The 21,123-nt window shown below is 35.9% G+C and overlaps 1 protein-coding gene across 2 annotated transcripts in view; it reads right to left on the reverse strand.

Annotated features, from left to right (window-relative positions):
- Positions 1–21,123, reverse strand: part of LOC145692973 (muscleblind-like protein 1) — a 1,077,958-nt gene that overhangs the window by 767,021 nt on the left and 289,814 nt on the right. The window lies entirely within an intron of this gene.

Genomic DNA, 21,123 nt, shown 5'->3' on the forward strand with positions numbered 1-21,123 from the left:
TAACACGTTAGTATACATAACCTATATTTACACAAAAGCTCGTATAAATACGGCCTACATGATTGAATTGCTTTAAATCTATAAAATGGAATCTCCCCTCAAAAAAGGGCACCCCTGTCTACCGAAAACTCCGAAAAATCAAACTTTTGATCCTGTTTTCGGCGTCTTTGTGAAGGTTATTAGAAATATGGGGACAGTTATTGTTACATTATCTGGGTATTTCTTTTTTAATCAGGGATACTAAAAACATACATATTTACACTACAAGATGTCCGAGAAGTGCTTGTCCCTAGATTTGAATATTACAGTGAACAGAGACGTCATTGTAATTTTAGCTTCGATACTGGTAACACAGATTTCACGGCACTGTCTAGTATCTCCGCGTTCAAGTCACACGGTGCATTTCAGCTGTGAAGCCATGGTTAAGGTGAGTGGTTGTAGTTCACAGTTCAAGTACGGTTAGTGGCATATGTGTGGGTGCACGAACGACTACACACACTGGATGAACAATTTCGAAGGTAATGACGGCGAGATCTCTTTACCAAACCCTCGCCTCGTAAAGCAACCGTGCCTGGTTAGTAGAAATGTGCGTTTGATGCACGCACGGATATCTTTTTCGACCACATATACCATATATTTAAGAATATCTGAATGGACGTTCATATTTGCACATGTTGCAAACGTTGTCAATGCCTCAGGTGCAAGAGAAGGAAATCATGGATAGAGTATGTACACAGCAGGCTTCAGCTCGTTTTGCTCTTTAGTTATGTGATTTCCTTAATGAACAATTTCCAGGCGTGGTTCTCAATCATTTCCATTTCCATTGACAAGGTCTCCACGAAGGCAGGTCCTCACAACATCAGACAATCATTGTGAGGAATAAACAGGTTATATACATATCTCATCCTGTATAGTACAGATGAAGAATTATGGGAAAAGTGTGGAGGAAGCCTTTCAACAATAGACTAACTCCTGTGATATTCCGCAACTTGCGAAAGAGCATATGAGACACATACATCTGTGGACGCAGAACGATGAAGCGCTTAAATTACAGATTCATTGGATATATAGTTCGTATATGTAAAAGCTCAATTACAATATGTACTAAATAAACTATAAAAAAAATACAACAGTATTGCTTTCCTGCTAGGGGTACGGGGACTTCTCAGACATCCTGTATTTTTTAATTAAACGTTTTACAACCAGAAGAAAAAAGAAAATATGTTTTCAACATTTATAACACACGTTTAAACAGAAATTTTAAATTTGAAGGCATTTTTCTAATTATATAGTACATGGTATTGTTCATGCTTAATTCATCTGACTGATTGTGAAGCAGAGCCAAGATTTACTTATTTTTAAGAAAGACTGTACAAAAAGTTAGGGAAAAATAAAAATTTAGAGGAACAGACCTCATTATTCCTATAGATGGAAATGTATATAAAAAAAAAAAAAAAAAAATTGGCTTATTGCTACACAGTAGTTGAAAATGAGTTATTATTCTACTGGAAACGTTTGTCATTAATATATCGTGACACTAATGTTCTGCTGGTTGAAAATACAGTAATGTACATTGTATGTGGTACTCAAACAGCAGCAGTTACATCCAAGAGCCAATATCACTCGAATCTCTCGCTTAAATAACTGTAGGCATTGTAATAAATTCTTCGTAACCGCTGAATTACTTCACGAAATCATTACGAAGATAAAGCGCTTTAATATCAATGTCATTAAAGAGAAAATAATGATGGTGTTCTCAGTATACATTTTAAAACACCATTTCCCTCCATCATTAATTGAACAAACTCATTTTTACCTGTAATTTTTTTTGTTCATTTTTTGGTGTAGACGTAAGCAAATTAATCGACAGAAAAACATATGAAATTTGCAAGAACGTATATGGATTTTATCGCAAGCATTGACTGGGGAGTGTGGACATTGCTCACCCCCCAAAATTTAGAGTTGTATTAAAATAATGAAAATGATGAAATTAATTCGTTTTACTAAATAATTTTTGACCCATCTTCAGTCTTTTATAATCCACTAATTTATTTTGAAACGTTAGAATATACGGGCGTAAGGTATACAGTTGTTACGATTACAGACTTCTATTTGCCATTTGACTTCTACATCGTGTATATTGAAATAAGGCACCAAATGAGTAACTGTAGTAGGTATGAAGTGTTGATTGATTAATACGTTCTTTGCCAGCAAAGGAGCTATATAAGGACGAGACCTACAGCCTAAAATGGCATATGAATCAATGTGAGAGAGCTCGGTGTTTTCGGAATCGAATCCGGAACTTTGTGTACTAAAGGCAGACGCTGTAGCCCTTAATCAAGAAACGTCGCAAAGGTAACACGACTTCAAGATAGGAAGTTAATCCGTTACCGCATGCGGTGCCATATATGGCATATCTTTTTTCACTTTAGCTTTTCTGTGATTTATCAAAGGCACCAAATGACTGTTTTGTCTGCTGTGAGAAATATTGCCTTGTATGAATAAGAGAGTTTGGTGTCATCTGATATGTTCTTTGTGAGTTGTAAGTGTGTCATATAAGGCACTTACTTATTTCTCGTCGGGATTAAGTGAAAAATCTAAAATTCAAGTTTTAATTTATTTTTCAAGTTTCCATATGAGGATTTCCAATACTGATTTTTTTTCGTTAAAAGAAAAAATCATGCAAAAAGGGGTTAAGCTTCTCCTAAGAAAATTACACATATGTCACAGATTTTTCTGCAATTAAGATTCTCTTTTGTCTCGGAGGATGGACAGGAACAAGAATACAGCTAAGGGGCTTAGTACTCGATCTTGCTGACTTCGCCTAAGATGTGAAGAAATTACGATTGTTTTTTTTTTCCATTAAGCTTTTTTATTAAATAACCTACATTCTAGAAGCAAACTAATGATCTAACATTAACGTCAATATACAGCAATGTATTACACATAGAGTACTCTTACTTGATTAACAACTTTACAAGGAAGTCACGATTGAAGTTGAAAATATGGAATCAGAAGAAGTGAATGCCTCGTATTTCTGCGGCAGAAGATACTTATGGATAGTAACATTAAAGAAGTAATTACCAAAGGTATTAAATTAGGCTGGAGTGTATTCGGAAGAAACAGCTTCATACTGAAAGGTCAAATGCCAATATGTATGTAAAGCGTAAAATTTTCGATTAATGTATTCTGTTTTGATATGTAGGTCGGAGACGTGGACATTAACAACATTAGATGTATCACCGTGTGTAGACTACATAATGAAGCGTGGAGAGAGGTATGTTCGATATCACTCGCAATGAGAGGGAAAAAATCACGTGAATCAGAAATATAACAAAAGTTATGAATATTATGAAAATTAAAGCACTGATGTGGCAATGAGCTGGACGTATTGCAAGAAGAAACAATCATTGATAGACAAAAGCAATTCTTCAAGGGATACCAAGAGACAAGAAATGTAGGAAACGCCCTCATGCAAGGTAGTGACGAAATCATGAAACACTGCGCAGTAATCTGGAAAATAAATTATGGATACTTGTAGAGAAGAGTTGGAGAGACTTTCGCTCAACTGTGCATAGACAACGATTGTCTATGATATATACCATATACGAGTATATACTAGTGCTGTCGAAATCGGTTTTTGAAAAAAGTGAAATTTCATAAAACCGAAATGTCGGTTTTGAAAACCGCATTTGCGGTTTCGGTTTTGAAAACCGCATTTGCGGTTTCGGTTTTTGAAAACCGCATTTGCGGTTTCGATTTTCAAAACCGCTTTTGCGGTTTCGGTTTTGAAAACCGCATTTGCGGTTTCGGATTTAAAAACCGCATTTGCGGTTTCGGTTTTAAAAACCGCTTTTGCGGTTTCGGTTTTGAAAACCGATTTTCTCAAAAACCGAAAACCGCAAATGTAACAAAAATTCAACAGCACTAGTATATACCATGGCTATGAAATGAATGTATACGTTATACATGTATTTAAAATGCATATTAATCTCAATTAATTGACAGAAAACTGCACTGTTAACAGTTAATCCTTTCCCGAATTACCACCATAAAACGAAATTATAATGAAAACCTATCGCACTTCCGCAAAAGAATAATGATATAAAAGTGACTACAACAAAACTACACACAGAACACACTACATCAAATTGCCACTCTCAAAGGAAAATATGCTTTCCTATGAGACCTTGAACGGCTTTCAAAAACACTTTATTGCACGCTATTATTAACTTTAAAAATACACCATACTTTTAAGACAATAAAAATTACGTGTTTAAATAAATTTAAAAATATGTTTACTCAAATGTATTACTCTAAAGTTTGCATTTAAAACTAGTTTTAAATATTTGTTTATAATGTTTTGTTTTAATTCATATCATCCTGGTTTCACCAGCTCAAAATATTGCGTAACCCTTGATCAATTTTTGTGTAGCCAACTTCCTGCATGACAGACTGAGAATCCCTGCTCTAGTACCTGTACACAAAACACAAAAATAAAGTCATGTTCAAGAAAGCTTGAAGTCCACCTTTTCTTTTAAGAATTGAATATTCGAATGTTGAAGCAGCATGTTTTAGTACATAACGTTGCAAGAAACTCTTCAGAGCAAAGAAGAATATTTTAACATCTCGTAAATCTTACTTAAAGCTCTTAAGTGAGGTGGGTTGTTGAAGCTTTTATCCATATGTCTTCAACAACAAACGAAGATATGACGCACCGGTATGTGTCAACTCATACATTTTTTCTCTGTATAAAACAAATTTCAGAAACAGCTGATCCAGATAAAAATCAACACATATCGAAAGGAAATGAGTACAGAAATCCAAAATTGTAAGCGCATATTACATAAATAAGTAAGTTTATATATTAAACAAGTTGCACCAAAAGAGAGTTTCAACATATTTACGGGTATTTCTAGAATATTGTTGCTATCACAAAGATTTTCAAACAATTTCTAGTTTTTATGGAAAATAACCTCTTATGAAAGATATTTTTTTATATGCATACATCTACTTGTATGTACTAAGAGAGGAGTTTCAAAAGTTTGCGGCCTAACATGGAAAGATCCAGATATATACGAGAATTAGAGAGCATGATAAAGTGATTTCTGTAGTGTTTCAGTTGTAATTTTAACACCTCGTGTGTATTCCCTTTCTATTGTTGCAGACTCAGTGAACGATGACGCAATGAAATATGGAACCACGGTGAACACCTATATCATCACAGCATCACTGTTTGGTTTCTGGATCGTAGTGGTGGAACTACGTTTCATCGACAGTCACAAAACGGCTGAAAAAATCAGAGGAATCACGTTCAAAATGGGTCAACATTGCGAGCGGAGTAAGTAAACGATATTGTTTCTGTTAGGTGTTCAATTCTTTTGGGACCCACCTTGAGGACAACTTTCTCATTCCTAGTTCCTTGTTAACAATGTGATGAACACATTCCATAAGTATCACTACTAACTCTGCAACCCTTTTCAAGCCAATTTGTCTCTATCTGAGATCAATGCTTCGTGCACAGAATCAGTTTTCTCGACATAGTTACTGCAGTTTCGGGTCATCTACAACGCACCTCGCCCTTGACCGACGTTCTTCTTCTCCTCAAGTCAGCAATCCACTCCTTTATTGGGTTTTACGAAGGACTTTCTTCACCAATGCTATCATGTAATTCTATGTTAATATCACCCGGGTTCGATTCCCGGCGGGAGCTCATGTGGTTCGGATTCCACGTTAATCAGTAGGTCCCGTCTCATATAGCCTCGCTGCTGATATGAACAACTCTGTTATTATCATTGGATTTATGATCTTAGAAGAAAAGATACTTGATCACTAACCTCGTCCTAATCTATCTGTTTCCTTTCCATGCCGAAAATTTTCCAACTCCTTTTTCCATGGAAGGTCGGAAAAATATCAAACCCTCTTCCACGATAGACAGGAAACTTTTCAAAACTCTTTCGTACACAATTGTTCAGGAATGAACATTCTAGATTTATTTTTAAAAAAATTGCGGAATATGGAACGAAATTGTCATTCAAATATGTCTATATGCCGTACATTATTTACAACATTACTAACATCTTTAAAAATTTTCCAAATATCAGGATCTCAATATTCATAATCAAATAAGGCCTTGTAAAGCTAATTAAGCTGTGTCTTTCTTTAAGGTTTTGTCACGTGAATAATGGACCAGTGCTAATATGCAGTGTATGCTAATGAAAAGTGCACACTTTCCTCCTACACATTCTTCACTATTGATGTACGGAAGACATGGACAAATCTGAGTAAAAGTTTCGGTAATTACAGACAATTTTGTTCTCTCTCATCCAAAGAAATCTACTTTCGAATTTGTCTGTTGTGAAGTTATCAACAAACGAGAATGACGAGAGATACATTTATTAAAGACAGAAGGAAAAAATTTGGCCACACAGCTCTTTTGTAAAGGCATTATTCTCGTAATTCTATCTAGATCAACTGATCAATTTAGAATTTTAATTTGTACTAATAAAGACTTTAAATAGCCAAATAAGATTTTCAAAAATGAAATGATGACTAACGAAAGCGAATGATTTATGAAATAGTTGGTGGGATAAGAGCGCGGGAGGAAACAGAAAAAGTCAGGGAACCCACGGACAAGATAATGTCCACCACAAACCAACATGAACTGGAATCGAACCACGGATCTCTCGCACCACAGGTGAACGTTCTAATACTGAGCCACCATGTCACAAAGTAAGATTCACATTTCGTGGATTTACTTCAGCTTATTTAAAGATACATTTTCTTCTTCTTCTTCTTCTTCTTCTTCTTCTTCTTCTTATTATTATTATTATTATTATTATTATTATTATTATTATTATTATTATTATTATTATTATAAAGAGAGGGGTAGTTCGCTAGTAGGAATTTCGCATTCCTTTCCAGCACTGAAGTTATGAGACATGGGCTTACGTAGTTTAAGGTGAAATCCAAACTACTGTAATGCTTTTAAATTTTAATGCTGTCCAAGGAATCGAATCCGGAATACCGTGTACCACAGGCATGCGCACTAGCCACTAGACCAACGACGAGGGCTGTAACAGAGGTAGGTGGCACGAAATTTTTGAACACGGCTTTGCATTTGTATCATAGGCAGAGCCATAGTAAAAAGGTGTGAACTAGGCAGCTGCCGAAGGTTCAAGAAGGGAGTGCGAAACAGCTTGCTCCATATACTTTTCCCTACTTCTATAAGTGCGGAGTCCTGTTCTTAAATCAATTTGTGCTATAGAATGGAAAATATTTTTTATCCCTTCTTCGCCCTCCTCAAAAAATACTTTAGTCCTTAGATAACTTCTCGTCTGCACAACTTCAACCACTAGTCGGTATTTGGTTATATAGCCCAATGATGCCTGTGCGCACATCTTTAGCATTGAGCGGTTCCAGATTCGATTCTCGGTTGGAGTATAGAATTCTCGCAAAATTTCATTTGAGGAGGGTGGATGGACCCCCTCCCCCCGCGTTTGAGTGAAATTCTTATGTCGGTGGAGAGAACCTTCTCCAGCAAATTCTGAAACGGCGCTGCTGAATTCTTGTTGTTGACACACCATCGTGACGGAATTGGATAGCTAACTAAATCATAATGTAGACTACCTAATTGAACCGCAATGTACTCACTTTATATCAAGACCGACAGATACGTTAAACGGCGATAGAACTTAACGTGCTGATCACACACCATTCAACCAAAAGCCCCTCTTGGCCAGACACAACTCTTCATGTATTTATATGACTCAGGAAATTTAGTTTAGTTGTAATACATTTGTACAGCGGTGGACACTTCTAAATGGTACAGCTATATGGAGATTTACGGCTAAGGTGTACCATTTAGAAGTGTCCACCGCTGTACCGTGTCATGCGAAAACGAACTAAGAGCCACTTTCATACTTTTAAGAAAATTACGTTTAAAGGTTGATGTCCAGCATTAAGGTAGCCGTAATCTAAAGTGAAATTATGTTTCTTTTTTTGGAAAGGTGTTGGTTTTCCTCTCTTTTCGATTGTGCAAAACGTTCTAATGCTTATCAGGAACCAATCGTCGCATTTACGTGGATTTTCAAAATTTGGCGCTTAGTTCACTTTTGCATAACACGGTACATTTATACTTAAGATCCGCCATTATCTTTTATTTAAAATAATGCTAGGACTGTTCAAGTATCTGAACTAAATGTTTTCATTCTTAAATCGAACAGACATGCCCATTATACGTACGAGAAGAATAGGCTTTTAGAAAATATTTGAAATGTATATTTGAACCCACTTTCCTTCTTAGGAAACGAGTTTTAATGAAAGTAACATGACAAAAATCTGAATCGAGCCAAGTGCTAACTGTATTCCGAAATTTATTTCAAATAGTTCGGCCGTCTTCTCGTAATGAAGAGACAGACGACGAAAACGTTATAGAAATTGTCCCTCTTAGAAGTGTAATTTTCCAGAACGCTGGGGGAATATGAACACTTGTTTTCAATAAAGAATTTATATACCGAGTTGCATCTCCCTGCTCTGTTACTGACGTAAATTTTAATGAAAGAGAATGATAAAAACCCGGTCCAAGCCAAGCTCTAACTACGTTCAAAAATTCATTCATTTCAAATGGTTCAGCCATAAGATTCTGTATAATGCCGATTTTATTTTTACCATCTATCGAGTAATGAAGTATCTCAGTGTATTACGCACGATGTTTATAAGCAGCAAAATTTGCTACGCACTTCAAAAAAAAAAAAAAAAAAAAATCACATTATTATCAAACAGGACATAGCTCACCGCATGAACATCCTACCACAAAACCACAACAACCGGTATTACGAAGAGAAATGATTATATCTGATAAGAAATATGTTGTCTTGATATAAAGTACAATCAACAGCAAATGTTTCCTATAAAATATACATTTTCACTTAAGAGCGACAATTGGAGTGCTATTCAAGGCGCTCTATTTGGACTCTCACGTTACATGATGGAAAAGGAATTTTGGGATGGTCGTTGTTCGTTCATCTGCTCGCGTGCAGAAATTTAAATGGCAATAATTTCAACAAATAGATATCACATTTTAAACTTTCCTTTTTCCTTCGGTATTCCGCAGACAATTTATTTTTATCATACATTCAGTTCGTAGAATTTTCATTCAGTTAGTAGAAATTGTACGGAAATTAAATAATAGTGATAGCGTTGCGATATATGCTTCTATGATATTAGCGCTGTAGTAAGTTCCAGTTGGCAATCTTGTATTCTAGAGAAGTATAAAAATGTTTCGGAACTGTTTCAATATTCCGAACAATTTTTGCTGTATAGCAGCATTTACTTTGAGGAAGTGTTCAACTTGGCCATCTATAAAAATGGTGTTTTGTGTGTGTATTTTGGTTGTCAGACAGAGCACCAAAAGAAAATATACAACTTGTATATACATATATGTGAGTTACTTCCTTGTCAATGTTTCCCAGATATCTATTCTGATAATTCGTTCATTTTTATTTAGTGTAGTTAATTCTACGTTATTAGCGTTTAACGAGAGAAAATATACAAAGCTGAGACATAGAGCAATCAATACATAGCGTTTAATTGGGAGATTATACAAAGCTGAGACACAGAGCAATCGATACATAACGTTTAATGAGGGGGAAAATATACAAAGCTGAGACATAGAGCAATCGATACCTTTCGTAAAGCCCCACAAAATGACATGGGTGAGTTTACATTTGAACGCGAGCATCAAGATGTCTGGTGTGTAATTGCAACTGCGTTTGTATTGGTCTTTTGTCTCCGTAGAAAAAAACTGCAAGCATCATTGTACAGAAGAATGTATAAATATGGTTTCACACCAATGACGATGCCAGAGGGAAGCAACGGTGGTGGCGCCCTCAGCAGACTAATCCTGCCCCCACTCTCCCCAGACATGATGTATATTTGCCTTAAAATAATGTAAGGCAAATAATGTCTCTGCTAGTCCCCTTCCCTCCCCTCCCAAAAAATACTAAAAGCTTGTGTCGTCACTTTTTTACATGTCAATTAATCAGGCACTTTTAATTTCTACATTGTCAAGAAGCCAGGTTCTTCACAAACTACATTCCCATGAAGGCATTGCAAATTATAATGTGTGCAGATTATTACAAAAGGCGTCCATGTACTCTGAAGTAAAAAGATACACCATCTTCTTAAGTAACCCGAGACTTTTCAAATCCTGAAGGAACCCTGACAATATAAGAGAGAACTTTAAAGACTCGGGAACAAAATTCACTCAAATACATTTAACAAAAAAGAAAATGCAAAAAAGAAAGAAAATGCAAAAAAGAAAAGAAACGAAAAAGTTCACCAAAGTTCTTGTGCACAATTTTCTCGAAGAAAAAAACTTTTTGAGAGGAAATAACCCAAGCGACGCACGAAAATTGCAATATGTAGTATACGTATACATTGTGAAGAACTTGAACTACATCAATAAAACACAGGGTTCTTCTATACATCAAGATGGTTAAGTGACGGGGAACCCTTGACTCCATCTGTGCACAAAAACAGTAACTAAAACAACCTTCCTTGTGATTTTACTGACAGCTTGCAAGGGAAGATGACAAGGGAGAGAACATGCGAGATGCTTTCTGCAGATATGACAGGTGTCCCTACATTTTGCTACGGTGGTTTTTACGACCGGGACTACACCTGGGACATAAAACAACACACAAACATCAACTGTGGTACACGAATGACGTGAATTACTCAACAAAAGCACGCATCATTCTTTTGGTTCCTTTCTTTGAGCTAAAAATCAGGAGCACGTAGCTACTATCTTCTTTAAGTTTATCTTTTCTAGGAAGAAGGGAAAAATATTAAGAATGTAGTAACGACCTGCACACACACACAAAAAAAAAAAAAAGACAAAAAAAAATCAAGATTTGTATAAAATTAGTACACGTACATTTATATATATGAGTTTCGTTACATGTGAAACTACAGTAGACTCCCAAACTACGTGAATTCAATGTTGAAACCGGAAGTAGTAGATTTGTAACTATATACAGACGGATAGACGTCACAGATGGAGCCTCTTCTTGGATCCTGAATTTACATTACAAACAGTTTCTAGTTATCGCTTATAAATATTGCTATATAGGAATCCATATTGAAACCGGAAGTTGTAATAACTTTACTACTTCCGTATTCAGTAGAAGGATAAGAACTGAGATGAAATACATCCTAGGTTCCTCAAACCGTATTAAAAAAAAACGTTATTCTTCTTCTATCACTGCTTCCACACCATGGGAATCAATGTTAAAACCGGAAGCAGTAGTAATTTCTACCAAGTTCCGGTTGCAATAGAAGAAATTAAGTAATTTCAACCAAGTTCCGGTTGCAATAGAAGAAATTAAGCCGGAAATGGAACCTGTCCTTGCGGTACTGAATCCATATTTAAAAAATTGTTCTTAATTACCATTTTCCCATTGCAGCGTTCTACATTGAAACCGGAAATCATAATTTCTACCTGTTCCAATTTGAATAGAGGAATAAAGCCCGAGACGGAACTTCTCATTTTGAGCATTGCGGCATGTTTAAAAAGTCATTTGTAGCTCTCTTAGAATTAGTACTACAGGCATATTAATGAGACCGGAAATAGATTTCTATCACTTTCGGGTTTAGTAAAGAGATAAGAGTGACGATAGAATGTATTCATCAGGTGCTGAATTGATTCCAAAAATCCGCTTCTCGCTATACTTAGCGTCTCTGTTCTCTGGTGATCAATAGAGTCCGGATTTCCATGCACAAACAAACACCGAGATATGCATGCAAATATGCACTAAAAATTTAACATATCACGTCCGGCGGAGGAGTGTTAGAACTCAAAAAAAAATGAAAATTTTGAGTTATCATTGCTCAAAAGAGAATAGAGAGAGAGAGAAGGGAGCTCTACCTGGTGGTATTTTCGCATAAACATCACTAAACAAGTTAACTCCTAGATGGCAGAAATACCCGTATTCCAGGGGAGCGAGTTTGATAGAATAACAAACTTTAAAAGTCATGTTCCCACAAATGTGTAATTTTGACTTGTACCGGTAACAGCCTTTCACCGGGTGTGCGATATGCATTGATAAATACGCTATGAAAATAAAATTTCAATTTTTAACAAAAATATCTTCCCTTGATGACCTATGTTGCCATCGAAAGTGAATTTAACTACGATTGTGAGCAACAAACTCAACGCTTTATTTAAACAATAACAATAATTTCTACATCTGCGTATACAAAGTGATTCAGATCAATTTAAATATAACCTATTTCCTTGTGATATATGATGAAATATGTTAGTATGCAGCAATAAAATTAGGAAATATGCAGTATAACTCAAAATATGCACTTAACAGTTATATGCGCTATCATATCCGACTCAAACGAATCCTTACAAGTCCGTCGAAAAGAAATAAATGTTTTCCATTCGTTACTGCATGTTACTATAAACATGTATTTTGCATATAAGTGATTCAGAGTGGCTGGAGTGATTAATGTTAACACCAGAAATAGTTTATTTCCAGCACTTCCGGCTTGAATACAGTGTGAACGGAAGAGATGGAACCTCTTTTTCGGTCGCTGATTCGATTCCAAAAGAAAATCGCTTCATCCTATCATTTACCGTTTTTGCTCAAGAAAGGATTCCATATTTATCTTTATCTCTACATTGAAACCAGAAGTGGGAGAGTTTCCGACTTCAATATTGGATTTCCATGGTTTTAAAAGTCTATCATTGTTTCACAACACAAAACGACAGTCACTAGTTTTATTTGAAGATCATACAGCACAGCTCTTTCTCGTGGAATAAACTGGATTACAGTAAAATGCATTTAATATCACATATAGATATACTTGATTTGTGTGACGCCTTCTACAAAATATTCGCTACATATCAATTGTACAATTTATTACGAATGAGAAACAGCATTGCAATATGTCATTATTGATAACACTGAAGAAGTGACTCCCAAGGATATTTCAATTTTACTCCACCTGATAAATCTAACGTTTTCGATTACTGTGGCCAAGTTTTATGTTACATTGATCCTGATAGTTCATTAACTTGAAGAAAGTCAACATAAAGGGAACGAAAGTGCCATAGTAAGGAAAATTCTTACACTAACATTGTAAGAAAATTAGTAGTTGTATCTGCAGGGTAATTTCGAGTCGCCTTGTCTACTTTTCTAACAAGGAGCACGACTGGCCGTGGGTTGCATAATCCAACAATAAGCTGTAACTAGGGGCCCCCTAGAATACCGTTAGACCACAGGTAAATTATTTCAATTTCCAGAAGTAAGGGGTAAACTCCCGCGTGGCTGAGCGGTAAGCGTGCGCGCCTTTAGCGGGAGACCCAGGTTCGATTTTCGGCGGGAGCTCATGTGGTTCGGATTCCATATTAAGCTGTAGATCTATGTTTCATATACCCTCGCTGCTGAAAAGGTGCTAAACTCAGAATCAAATCAAGAAGTAAGGGATCATAATCCCTCTAGTAAAATACACTAGTTATACCATACCACAACAATACTTAATTTCAAAATATGTTCACTACAGTGTTCCACCGCCACAATATCAAGCAGTCTTCACAGAACTTTCTTAGTTGGAGGTGTTCACCCATAGTACAAATGAGACAAAGTTTAATCGCAAAAAATATAAATATTCATCTCAATATATGTGAAACAATGATCAATTAATCTAATAGATGTTCAACACCGCAGAAAAATGTTAAGACTATCTTCAATGTCTCAATTTGCTACGTACAGGTAAACAAGCGATATGATGCGGGAATTTCTGAATGTATGTAAATTAACCAAAAAAGACTACAACCTAAGTTTTAGAGCTGATCTGCCCGAAAGATATGTTTATGACTATTTGCATCAAGAACTGAAGATTACATCAACTGAATTTGGCAAAAGTTTTCATTTTTTATCTCTTTCTTTCTTTTCTAAGATCCTTTTCCTTACAGATGTAGGCCGTCTTTTTAAAACTCTGAAATCAAGAAGTTGCATTAATAGTAGGTGGAAATATTCACTCTTATTTCCACAGATGTTTTCAATGAGTAAGGGTATGTAGGTGTGCTTTTACGTGGAGGTTATGAGAACACAAGTGGGAAGCTCGTACTTCATCCGGAATATTATTAGACCGTTTGTCAACGGATTCTGTGTGTGTCGGGCCAAATAGAAATTCCGAAATTAAAATAACTTCGTTAGAGTAGTATGGATGACGCTTCCTTCTTAGATGAGAGCGTATGGATGATGCTATTTTATATCCTTGCCACTAGAATATTTGAGGGTGTAACTACTACGTAATTTCCAGACAGAAATATAAGTAAATACTGTCCATGTTGGTCATCGTCTACTCCATCCTCTCTCAGCCCAAAAAGAAAAAAGAAAAAAAAAAGTAGTTTTATGATTCACAATTATGAACTTTAGGCTAAACCAAACGCATGATTAATACAAGTAAATAATTATGAAATATTTGCTCGAAATTGTTGTTATTGGACATAGCGACCCTTTCAGCAATGTGGCTGGTTGAGCTACAGGAGATAAGCCAATAATAGAGGGCCGTACTAGAGAATGTATAACATTTTCACAAGAGTTCTATAGCTATACTCAATTTAGAAAATCGTTCGTCTTACACTATCACAGGAACACAAAACCTGTTATAACGGTAACCAAAATATTTACTTACTACAGAAAAGCAGAAAAAATCAATTTATTTACAATCTTAGTGGAACACTTGACCAATCTGTCAATGTTTGATGATACACTCTACCAGACCCGTAGCCAGCCCAAAAATGTAGGGGGGTCCGGCTGAAGTTAGGGGGGGCGATCCAACCATATTATAGTTAATCACCATATTATAGTTCATTTGCAAGCCTACCGTGAAAATTTTAGGGGCCAAAATTTTTTTAGGGGGGACGGCCCCCCTAGACCCCCCTGGATACAGGACTGCACTCTACATTGCATGTTCCAATGCGGAGGATATTTTTCAAGGTAGGCATCAGTTATTCAAGAAAACCTTTCAGCTCAGTTTAAAAAATTACATAAGAAATTCATTTTCAATAAAGGGTCAGGCTCGGTGGGCCGAGGGCCGGCTGTTACACATGGCTCACCTACATTTTCTAACTCATACTGTTAAACTGGACTGTAGTGTACATGTATGAAAAAAGGCAAATTGTACTCTCATAAAGAAATCGTGAATGAAAATTTGATGAGAAGAATTACAGAAACTGCAATACAACAGGCATCTACAACGAGATACTTTGTATCGTTTAATAATTACCTGTACCTTGGGCAGAAAGTGCTCATACTCAAGCACTATACTTGATATAATGTTAATTTAAAAATAACAAAAGAAGAATGTTTTTAATATATGTAAAGAAATATGCATTATTGTATAATTCGTTGCTAGGTAGTTGTTTATAGATACCTGAATCAACATATATGTTTGCAAGACAGTTTGAGTGAAAATACGTTAAAAGAGTATCAACTAATAAACCATTTAATACCGATCATCGACTTGTAATTTCGATAGAAAAGGTGAGAATAATAGTGTATATAATTATTGAAGATATTTTTATGTGTAAACAATTATTACCACTCAAGATTTACTTATATCATTAGCCGAACCAGGTTGACGACTACCTTTGGTGAGTCGTTGTAAAATTTTTGGTTTACCTCACCCGGGATCTTTGTAAATTCTTATCCTGAAGTATAAAGTAAGGGTGAATTTACTTCTGTAATAAGGTTCATGACTACGAACTTTACTATACTTCGAAGTGGTAAAATAATCACAAGAAAAATGATGATCGGTGAGGCAATGGAAAAAGAAACCGGTGACAGTGGTAACGAAGAACAAAATCCAGCTCCTGTTGTACCCGAAATGTTATCGTTAGAAGACAAAATCTTAATGGCTTTACAGAGACAAGAACAACGATTAGAACAAAATCTGGCTCAGATGTCCAATGAACTAAAACAGACGATGGAGCGAAAATCCGAGGAATCCGGCAAACAGTATCAGGAATTAAGTAAACGATTGGAGCAGACATCTGAAGAGACGAAACAATCTATTATCCAGGCGATGAGTGACATCACCTCACAGTTCGATGAAAAGCTTAGAAGGGTATCTGAAGATTGCCAGGATAATTACAGCCATGTTATTCAAGAGGTCAATGGTGTAAAAAAGGATTTGGAAGTAATAGAATCTTCTGTACGGCAACGAAAGATTCAGGTCACGGATAATTCTACCAAAATACATGCGAATACTCAGTTGATATCTGCTTTACAAGAGGAAATTCGGACGCTGCAGATTAAGGACAACGCATACCACAACAACATGGTTAATGAACGTTAGGAGTTCCCTTGTTCACAAGAGATAACCTCGCATTCACCCGTAGCAGATCAATGTGGACCTCACATTATCTCATCTTCTAGTAATCCATCCGATGAGGACATTATTTTGGAAGGAATCCAGCCAAGGAATACAGATGGGCGTAAAAGAGATGGTGGAACTACACATAATGCAGTAGGTAGGAATTGTCACTCAACACGAACACGGAAAGATGAAAGAAAGGTAAAGTTAAGTGTAAAGATGAGTGAAATACGTGCTATGAGTAAGTTCAGTGGTAAATGTAACGAAAATGCTACTTCTTTCCTAGAAAAATTTCAGGATGAGTGCAATATAATGTGTATAGATAAATCGCAATATATGAAACTAATCCCTCATTTATTACTCCCACCATGTTCTTTATGGTTTAAAGCAGTACGAGATCACGTCAATACATATGACGAATTTAAAGCTGCGCTGATTGCAAATTACGAAAATGACTTTTTGCTTGCAAACAGAGATGCCACGATTAGAAATCAACCTTTCAATCCTCGTTTGCACAAATCTGTTGTTGATTTTGTTGTAAATACATATAACGAATTAAAAGTCGTAAATCCGTTGCAATCGGAATCTAGAGTAATTGCATCAATTCGAAATTTGCTACCGTTTAAGCTACAACAGATCCTGTTTTCTACCCAGTGTATGAGTTTTAATCATTTATTAATGCTTGTACAATGTTATGAAACTCAATACCACGCTCAGAATCATCAAGCAGGATTAGGCAAAATTAAAAACAATTCAGATCACTTCGTACCTGTTCGTAATCTAAATATCCGTAATGCGAACGATACGGAACACAACCTAAATCGAGTGAACTTAAGCAATCCGAACGATCAAAATAGGCAAAGATATGCTGGAAATCCGCCTAACCTAATTAATCGTGGCAATCCGTATGTTAGACCATATAACCAAAATAGATTCAAAAATAGACGTAATACATGGCGAAATTCAAGGAATACAGTAAACTACATGGATAGACGTAGTCGTAGTTCAAGAGATGGCACTTCGCATCAAAATCAAGAGAATGACACAATTCTTGTACAGAATAACAATACGGGACATAATCACGATTGTGCAGTACAATGTACTTTATTGGAACCATACACGAGTATGAATTTAAACTAACTGCAGCTGATGTGGTAGGGGTTAAACCCATATCAGCTATAGATTCTCATGAACATTTATCTTCAAATTTATGTGATAATGTTAAACACATTGCAGCTATTGATTCTTATGAACATTTATCTTCAAACTTACATGTTCATGTTAATGATGAAAACGAACTTTTAAATGACGTATCTGTAAATAATTATTCGGAAATAGCAGTTAATAGATGTCAGTATCAATTTATGCCTGTAGTAAATCGTTGTTGGTCCGAAGATGATAATGTCAATGATGGTTTTGATATTGAAGAAAATTTTGTATTTTTAAAATCATACAGTACAGCTAAAATACCTGTCAAAATCAATGGGTTAAGCACCGAAGCTCTACTTGACACAGGCGCAAACGCCTCTCTATTATCATATTCATCATGGAAAGCAATTACTAGTAATTACTCGAATTCTAAATTACAAAAGGCTGAGAATCTTATTATAGTTGATTTTACTGGCAAACATAAAAAGAGAGTAGCTGGAATTACTCGTGTGACAATATCTATTCAAGATTTTGAAATATCAATCCCTATTCTAGTGATAAAGGAATTGAATGAAAAATTAATTATTGGTTTAATTTATTATCTCAATTGCGTGTCATGCTTGATTTTAGAAATCAAACGTTAACTATACCCGGCATACCTCAGGAAATCGTTCAGAAACTGATCCCAAAATCAGATGATATTGCTTGTCAGTATAATAATGTGCCTAATGTATTGAATAATGTTTCTGTAAGTTCAGAAAGCGATAAATTAAATAATCAACTAACGAAAGTCACACAAAATTTGATGGATTCAAAAGATGATGTATTGTTTACTGAGTGTGTTAAGTCACTTGAAAGTAGTCTTGATTTTATAGATAATACAGTAAAAACTCACTTTAAGGATATCCTATATAAACATAAAAATGTCTTTTCAGAACGTCCTGGGTGTTGTAAGGATTTTGTTTATTCTTTTAAGGTTAAGACAGATAAACCCATTGTGACTAAGCCCTATATAATTCCCTATCGATACAGGGAGAATGTACGTCAGCAAATTACAGAGATGTTAAGAGATGGGATCATTAGGCCTTCACGAAGCATTCACCTTAATCCATTACATGTAGTTCCTAAGAAAAATGGTTCTCTACGTGTGGTTTTGGATTTGAGACGCACGAATTGTCATATTGATTTGGAACAAGTGAGGTATCCTCCAGTGGAAGAAATACTAGCCTCTTTACAGGGGAATGCAGTCTTCGGAAATTTAGATCTCGTAATGGCTTATAATCAGGTCGAATTGCATGAGGATTCGAAACCGTACACGGCATTTAGTTTTGAAGGTCACTTATATGAGTACAACCGTGTAGTCTTTGGGCTTATCAATGGTAGTGCGGCGTTAGCTTCCTGTTTAAATAAAGTCTTAGAACAAGACTTGCGCAGCAACGTGATAACCTACGCTGATGACATCTTGATAATGGGAAAGAATCCGCAGGAATACTTGAAGTACTTAGATATAGTTTTGGATAGATTGGAAAGTTCGGGTCTTACTATCAACCTACAGAAATCAAAATTTCTACAAAATTCTATAGAATTTCTCGGTTACCAAATTGATGCATCTGGTTTACAGTTCAGTCAATCTAAAGTACAAGCAATAGAAGATCTGCCTGCGCCGCTAAATGTGAAACAGACACGCCAAGTATTAGGGCTCTTCAATTGGTTTCGCAAAGCCATCCCGCGATTTGCTGAGATAGCCTAACCTTTGTTTATGATTATAAAGAAAGGAGTACCATGGCAATGGGGTCCGATTCAAGAACATAGTTTTAATAAGTTGAAGGAGAGCGTGAAGCGAAACATCCATTTGAATCACCCTCGATATGACGTTCCTTTTTATGTCCAGTGTGACGGTTCTCAACTTGGAATCTCTCCAGTACTCTGGCAACCAAATCCAACCAATAAGGAACCGGCCGTTATCCATTGCGCTAGCCGTACTTTAAAGAAAGCTGAGAAAGGATACACCACGACAGAAATCGAACTTTTGGCCGTACGTTTTGCGATACAAAAATTTGCTCCATACCTCAGCGGATGTCATTTCATAGTACTTACCGACCATAATTCATTACGATACCTTAACAGCATACAGGGATATAATAACAGACTACTTCGTTGGTCGTTAGATCTTCAATCTTATGACTTTGAAGTACAACACATTCTGTTTCCTGGAGAAGAACAACATATTTTGTCCATCAACGAATTTAAGGTCTTGCAGAATGAAATAGCTACCATTTCAATGGAAGATCTAAGAGAACATCAAATGAATTATCCGGAATACAACCAAATCATGGAACATTTGTCTTTATGCAGTGAGGGATGTAATTGCCCCAAACAATGGAATTCTAGATTTAAATTATCCAACGGAATTCTACTTATTAAAGATTTCAAATTCAAGTCTAGAAACAAAATTTGCATTCCACCTACGCTGACAACCCGTATATTAAAAGCCTATCATGACGATTTCGGTCATTTTGGTTATGTAAAGGTATGTGCATTGATTAACAAATCCTTTTATTGGAGAGGAATGAGAGTTCAAATCAAAAATCACATCAAGGACTGTATTGAGTGTATGCGAATCAAACATAACTACCAGGCTGTACAAAAACCTATGCTCTCAATAACGCCAGAGAGACCACACTCGTTTTTATCCATCGATTTATATGGACCGTTACCAAGAGCAGCTACCGGAGAAACTTATCTACTTACTACCATGGATATCTTTTCGCGTTATGTGGTAGCTTATCCTCTGCGTAGAGCAACTTCCGCTGCTATCGTAAATAAAATCTTGAACGTATACATTCCACATTGTGGTCCTATCGAACACATATTATGTGACAATGGTTCACAGTTCAAAAGTGATGTGTTTATCAAAGCTATGAACAAGGCTAACATTAAAATTCATTTCGTAACTCCGTACCACCCTAGCAGCTCTGTTGTAGAAAATGTGCATCGTAATTTTGGTATGTTGTTTCGACACTTTTGTAAAGATAAACATGCCGAATGGATTAAGCATGTCAGTCAAATCACGTATCTTTTGAATCATTCGATATCATACACTTTAGGCGTGTCTCCTGCTAATGTACATAACGGTTCAGATTTGATTTTCCCTGTGGAACGACATTTTAATGTCAAGTTAGAAAATTCAACAATCGTAGATTCTTCCAATTTAGTGAATATGGTAAAAATCCGAAGACATAACAAATTTGTGAAACGTAATTCTCAATTAGAGTCTTTGCAAGAAGGAAAATATCGAATCAAGATCAATGACTTAGTTTTTGTTAAACAACATCCACAAAGTAATGCGTTGTTAAAGAAGATTTATAAATTTTGTGACATTTTCTCAGGTCCTTATTTATGTTTTAAGGAAATAAACCCTAAAGTTTTTGAATTGTTGAACGCTAAAACGGGTACGTCAATTGGACTTCGTAATATAGACGAGTTGAAGGTTTGGAGGCCTACCCAGTATACAAGAGAAAAATGGATGCGTTTAGTGAAGAGACTAGTTGCACCTGACATTCTTGCTCAAATTAATAA

This window comes from Thermobia domestica, chromosome 8 (assembly GCF_964235325.1).
Source record: "Thermobia domestica chromosome 8, izTheDome1.hap1.1, whole genome shotgun sequence".
Classification (NCBI taxonomy): domain Eukaryota; kingdom Metazoa; phylum Arthropoda; class Insecta; order Zygentoma; family Lepismatidae; genus Thermobia; species Thermobia domestica.